We start from the raw sequence: 7,256 nt of genomic DNA on the forward strand, positions 1-7,256 counted from the left end.
AGCATTCTCTTAGTATGTGGTCCTAGTACTATGTATAATCCTTTATCACTGTATTATAGGCTCTGTTTTTCATATAGATGATGTATCATTCCGTAAATCCAGCATTGCATGGAGATCCACAGCTTCTGTCGTGGTATCAAAAATCTGTTGGGCTTCTGAGAATCTGGGATGTGTTTTGGTAAGGATGTGAACCGCTATTATGAGTTACATCTGAAGTGACGCTGGGATGTTGGATAAGAACGTACATTTTCCTATACAGCACTCACGTTTGCTTCAGTGTACGCACTCACATTGCCATGTTCACAACAACGCTGTGGCAGGTGGCAAGGGTTCGGTGCAAGTAATGTCTTTGAATAGTTGTCTATCGTAACGAGATACGTTGTTACCGACATTGTACGTCGCATCGCAACTTGGGTAGCGAACAGGAGCTGTGGGCAGTAAACATGAGTACGATTGACTCAGTCATATTTTGCGACATAAAGAAATCGGTTGATAAGGCGACACGTTTTAATCAAGAAGATATCTCATCTCTTGTACAGTGAAGTAATTTTCTGCTGTGAGGGTAGGCAGTGCTTTTGAACTTTCATTGATCGCAATCTCAACCTCATTTCGTACTTCCAAAATTCTTTTGAGCGTGTGGCATGAGTTGTTCCATCGAGTCGGAACCTCTCGCATCAGTCCGTTCTCTTTTGTTTGCCCTTTTTTTGAACATTGCACAATTTGTCACTGGCTAGTGTGGAGTTAGAAAGAAAGTCACAATAGCCTTTGTTTTCAATAAAATTCTGAAAAATGCTTCTGCTTTGAAATAATCTTGTACTGTTAAGCTGATGCTGTGGGCAAAACAGGGTGAGTGTCGAATCCTTAAGATTTAAGCAGCTTTTTCGTAACTGCAGCGTTGTCTATAACCACTGCTACTATGTTATCATAAAACGTCACTCCGTCTACATGCCACAAGTGGCCCATCGGGACCATCCGACCGCCGTGTCATCCTCAGGGGAGGATGCGGATAGGAGGGGCGTTGGGTCAGCACACCGCTCTCCCGTTCGTCATGATGGTTTTCTTTTACCGAAGCCGCTACTCTTCGGTCGAGTAGCTCCTCAATTGTCATCACGAGCCTGAGTGCACCCCGAAAAATTGCAACAGCGCATGGCGGCCTGGACGGTCACCCATCCAAATGCCGACCACGTCCGACAGCGCTTAACTTCGGTGATCTGACGGGAACCGGTGTAACCACTGCGGCAAGGCCGTTGCCTTCCATGTTATCATGGATATTGTATTTTAATAATACTTGACTGATGACCTGAAAAAAATTTAATGTTAAATTTACCTGCCAGTATGTCCGAAATTTTGCATAATATTGCCGAAAAAATTCTTTTCTTCAATGTCCTGTTTTCTGAAAAATTACTTTCATACTAAAAAAAAAAATCTCATAAAAATTGGGCCAGTATATTACTTGTCGATTTTACGTTGAGAGTCACCGTCTTAGAAACAAGGAGAAAGCAGGAAGAGGAAGAGGAAGAAGAAGAAGAGGAAGGTCAGCTTACGAGAGGGGAAATGTTTACTGGCCTGCCACACAATGGTGCTACCTTAGGTGTGCCTGCTTGCTAATGAACTGCACCAGATACAGTATAAACCGCACATGGGAATAATAAGATTGAAACTGCGTTGAAGAGACCAAGGGTGTCTTCTCCACTCATTATGTTTTTTCTCAGTTGAGTTGACACTCAGTACAAAACAAAAGGGCCATTACTCGACTGCAGTGCTACAGCTGCTACATCCCTGATACCGGCAGCACTAGTGAACTCAGTGCAGCTTGTATAACTTTTGTTGGGTGTTTCCCCTCTCGTCGTGGGAAGCGCACTGAGCGATATAGAGAGGACAATACGGTATTAATGATGGATAAGGAAGGGATCGCCGAGAGGCAGCAGTGCTGGCACCTACATCCATCATACCGACATAATCCTATAATATAATGGACATGTCCGAAAGAACAGACACTATTGATGACCTGCAGCCGTCTAGAACGAAATTAGAATTATATATGAATACCTTCAGCTGATGACGGGCGTTGATATACATCAACGGGGACAGGTGAAAATGTGTGCCGCGACCGGGTCTCGATCCCGGGACTCCTGCTTACGTGGCAGACGCTCCATCCATCAGAGCCACCGGGGGCACAGATACTAGCGTGACTGCAGGAGCCGTCTCGCGCACGCCTCCCGCGAGACCCACGTTCTCACCTTACATGTCCACACACTGCATTCATAGTGTCCCTACCCAACATACTCATTACTCGTGGAAGACATTCTTACCAAGTCTCGTAAGAAGAAGAAGAAGGTTATCCATGTAGTATATAGCTCTGCCAATGCCGGCCATGACCTTCTTCTTCTGTGCGGATGCACTCATATTACCTGAACTCTTACGGGATTTGGTAAGAATGTCTTCCACGAGTAATGAGTGTGTTGGGTAGGGACACTACGAATATAGTGTGTGGACATATAAGGTGAGAACGAGGATCTCGCGGGATATAGTCCCTGTGGTCGCATTATTATCTGTGCCCTCTGTGGCTCAGATGCATGGAGCTTCTACTACGTAAGCAGGAGATTCCGGGATCGAGTCCCGGTCGCGTCACACATTTTCACCTGTTCCCGTTGATATATATCAACGCCCGTCAGCAGCTGAAGGTATTAATATATAATTCTAATTTATTCCTACAATATACTCGTGCGCTCCAAAATGGTCTTGAGAGAACCTGATAGCGTTTCGTCGGCTTCACTGTTGTGGCGATACAATACCTTCCATTACACAACGAGTTTTTCATTACCACTGGAAAGCTCCGATTCGGTTAGTAAGGCCTATACCTACAACTTGCTATGATTAGTCTATTTTTGGCAATATATGCGTTACCATTGACACCGTTTTGTAAGCACCAGAAGCTTTAATTCTGTTCCGATTCGCTAGCACAATGGAGGCGCTTCCGCATAAATCGCACACCAAAGCACGTTGTTCATATATTCGGAAGATAGCAACACAGTAATTGTAACGCCACTGCTAGCTGATTTTGCTACGCTGTATTAATTTGGGTTCAGACGGTGTTGGGGTTCGCGTTCGTTTCTCACTTGTTAGCCTACTATCGCATAAGCACTCAACTGAAAACTTTGGGCGCGGAAATAACAATGTTTTGAGAAAGTTCATTATATGGACATCTATATTCAAATGTGTTACTTATTTGTGGTAATGAATAAGAAAATATGCTAATCCTGGTGTAACGCAATTACTCAATGATTTTTTACGGTTGACGGTGTCTGTAAACAGAACAGAAATAACAAGACGGCTTCAGATTTCCATCGACAAGAGAAGTGAGGAGGAGTGGGGGGGGGGGGGGGGGAGAGAAAAGGTGAAGCTGCCAAAAATACCTTAAAAAATTACGCCGATTTGACTTACACCGACATGTACCAATCACAAGAATGAAACGAAACTCAGTATGCCATTCGGTTCCAGGGGCTTCAGTTTGGAACCGCGCGACCGCTACTGTCGCAGGTTCATATCCTGCCTAGGGCATGGATGTGTGTGATGTCCTTAGATTAGTTAGGTTTAAGTAGTTCTAAGTTCTAGGGGACTGATGATCTCCGATGTTAAGTCCCATAGTGCACAGAGCCATTTGAACCATTTCAGTATGCCATTGCCTTGTTAAAGAAAGGAACATTTCAAAAAGTGTTTGTTACAAGTGCATATTTAATATGGATGAAACTAATTTTTCGTTAAGAATTAAGTGGGAAGTCAATGGCAGTATGCCATTATTCGCGTTGCTTCTCCACATTTTGCAAGGGCTTTCACTCATTTATTTTTTATCTCTTCCTATAGTTTTGAGATCAGTAAACATTTAAGTGTGGTTTTTATGTGGAAACAGATATCTGCTGTCTAAGGCATAATTTTTTGATGCCTTGATGGTCGGAAATTCTGTTGGGCACTATATAGATAGCAATCATTTATACACAGAGAGAATGAAGTTGGTTTTTTTTTTACCTTTGAACTGGCTTCTTACAACTGACTTCTGTTAAAATAATATTTTATAGAGCTTCTAGATTATTTTGGTTGCACCTCTTGCACTTGATCTAGATCACAAGTTGATCCCTCACCTTTCAGTTCTGTTACTAATTCATGGTTCCTAATATTTCGTCATGTTTTCTTTTTAGTGGTCTCTTAAATTAGTCCTGTTCACTGATCATGTTTATAATCCTTAATGAAGATGGAACACTTTACAAATCCCCCACTTTCTTGAAATTTTACGGTTCGTTTTCAACAAAATAACGGAAAACTCTCTTTACGCACCTCTTACATAAACAAAAATAATCTTGGAAGCACGGAATTTCCTCAGCCAACAGAGACTGTCGGTGGCGCGCGAGAAGTACTGATCATTTCATGGCGGCACCATTGGAAACACTTCTTCGCTTCTGTGCTCTTTGTCTCACTGCTGCCAACAACAGCAATTCAACAGTTGTGGCACTATGCTGGAGAATAATCCTGTTGTTGTTTAGCATTTAAATAACGAAAAGTGACAAAGAAGCCATTGTTGGAGCAGTGAGGTCACCTTCTTCGATACCCCGTAGAGCTAGAAGCCTTAGAGGCAGATCTTCCCTGTGATGCTCGAAAAATTATTAATCAGGCTGCAGAATGATGTAAACTCGAAAAAAAGAAAAAAAAGTAAAATAAAAATAACGGTGTGCTTATTCACCCGCTGCACCATGGGTTTCAGCATTAACGGGCAAGAGCTTCAGATATACCTACAGGATTTGGAGGTTTGCAAAAACATTCCTGGACATTCACAGTCAACTCTTGGCAAGAAGAGATTGGTTTTGTCTCACATCCACTGAAACATTCACATTTCACCCGAATTACTTACGAATATGCACTGCAGTGCAGTGAAAGCGGATAGCATACAGCTGTATATTTTAATGATTATCTCCAGCCACTACTCAAGTAAAAAAACTTGGCACTCCACGGTTTGTGCTTTTACTTTATTCAGTTTTGAAGAGCTGGTGCCCTTGAAGGAACAAGCTCCGCTAATCGACCAAAACATAGCCAACCGACATATGAGTGATATTTGTGCTTCTGCAAAAGCAGAAGTGATGGAGGGGCATTAGTATTTCGTCAATGATTCGAAAACACAAATCACTTTCCACATTAACATGTACAACTGAAATCACTTGTAAGTACAATGAGGACTCAGAAGCAGAGGAGGAAACTAGCAGGTGTGTTTAATTAGTAACGACAATAATTGTATTTATCATAAAATTCGTTATACAGCTAGTCATAAACACTTAACAAATCTTTAAAATGCCGTTTTTTTCGTATACTAACTACGTTGTATTACAACAGCCTTGTTTACATTTGTATTCCTAGCTACAAGTAAGTAAGCTCACACATTTGAAGATGAAAATCAGTATAATGCACATTCACGAATCCATGTTAGCTTTTACCATAAGCATCTGATCCGTACGAGATGCGCAGAACTGTGATTTATCATCAGTGGAAGACAAACAAAAAAATTCCATCTTTCACGACCCATCCCCCACAGCGACCAATTTATTAACAACATAGTTTATGAACACCTTAGACTGGCTGAGGCGCCACGATAATTGTTGTTGATTAAATAGCTTCATACAATCTACTTTCCCTCTGCGCTCCAATTGCCATAGAGGTAATAGGAACCGAGAATTCTTCAGGGGCCAATTCAAAAAGAATTACATTATAAAAGATAGAACCATCGATAGTTAAACCAGACTACCGGCAGTGTCGATAGTGCAGACACCATCGATTAATCGATAGTTTATCGATGTTTACGTAACACTATAGGACGCCGACGCTGCAGATTCCTGCATTGGCACTGACGCTTACCCACGCATGCACGCTTCACCGGGATCAGCAAAAGGCCGGCTATATATTTTCAGTGCGATAAATTTAATGACACACTTGACGGTGTTTCTCTGCACGCTTCACTCGGCCCTTCTGGCATTTTACAACCCTTGATGTCGGGAGGTTGTAATGGTATTGTAAATAAGGCAAATGTACTGTGGAGAAGGAAGGACTGTGACACAGTCCTTCCGAAATATTGATTCAGTACTTCTGCATAGCTACGAATCGGATTTAGTAACCTTTTCATTCACGTAACTTGATTTCCTCGCCCTCAGTGCCTTTGACTGGATGGCAGCTGACTACAGAAAGCAGTACTATTGGTCGTTCTCGTACCAGATGTGAAAAACGGATACTTTTTGAATTTTATGCAGATAGAATGCTAACCCACTTCAATTTTAGTGTGGATTTGGCGATCTAGCGGGTAGAGCATTGTGTACAGGTGAAACTTCCTGGCAGATTAAAACTGTGTGCCGGGCCGAGACTTGTACTCGGGACATTTGCCTTTCGCGGGCAAGTGCTCTACCAACTGAGCCACCCAAGCACGACTCACGCCCCGTCCTCACAACTTTACTTCTGCCAGTACTTCCGGTTTCAGTCCCGGGTATGAGCGGGGATTTACCCTCGTTGCAGTTTCTCCAGAACACCCCAGGCCGGCCGAAGTGGCCGTGCGGTTAAAGGCGCTGCAGTCTGGAACCGCAAGACCTCTACGGTCGCAGGTTCGAATCCTGCCTCGGGCATGGATGTTTGTGATGTCCTTAGGTTAGTTAGGTTTAACTAGTTCTAAGTTTTAGGGGACTAATGACCTCAGCAGTTGAGTCCCATAGTGCTCAGAGCCTTTCAGAACACCCCAGGTCCTTCCAGCCTGATGTCAACTGAGTAGAGGGCATTTATGCCGGGGTTAAAGGTGGATGGGGCGGTTGTCCTGCCAGCCTCTCCCTTGTAGTGCCACTGCGAGTAAAGGCTGTACGTTACCTACAGTCAGGCTAAAACGTGAATATGTATTATAAATGCTGATGCCAGACTAACACTGCTCTTAACATTCTCTTCTGACCATGATTGTATAAATAATGCACCAACTAAAATGGCTCTAAGCACTATGGGACTTAACAACTGCGGTCATCAGTCCCCTAGACTTAGAAGTACTTAAACCTAACTAAACTAAGGACATCACAAACATCCACGCCCGAGGCAGGATTCGAATCTGCGACCGTAGCAGCAGCGTGGTTCCGGACTGAAGCGCCTAGAACCGCTCGGCCACAATGACCGGGGATGCGCTGTCACTGTTCTTAACTGGTTTGCCGTGATCCTTTGGTTACGCCTGCAATGACAGTTCTTCACAC

The 7,256-nt window shown here is 43.3% G+C and overlaps 1 pseudogene; it reads right to left on the reverse strand.

Annotated features, from left to right (window-relative positions):
* Positions 1-1,134: 1,134 nt before the first annotated feature.
* LOC124719085 lies at positions 1,135-1,252 on the reverse strand (annotated as a pseudogene).
* Between the last annotated feature and the right edge of the window lie 6,004 nt (positions 1,253-7,256).

This window comes from Schistocerca piceifrons, chromosome 1, assembly GCF_021461385.2.
Source record: "Schistocerca piceifrons isolate TAMUIC-IGC-003096 chromosome 1, iqSchPice1.1, whole genome shotgun sequence".
NCBI lineage: Eukaryota > Metazoa > Arthropoda > Insecta > Orthoptera > Acrididae > Schistocerca > Schistocerca piceifrons.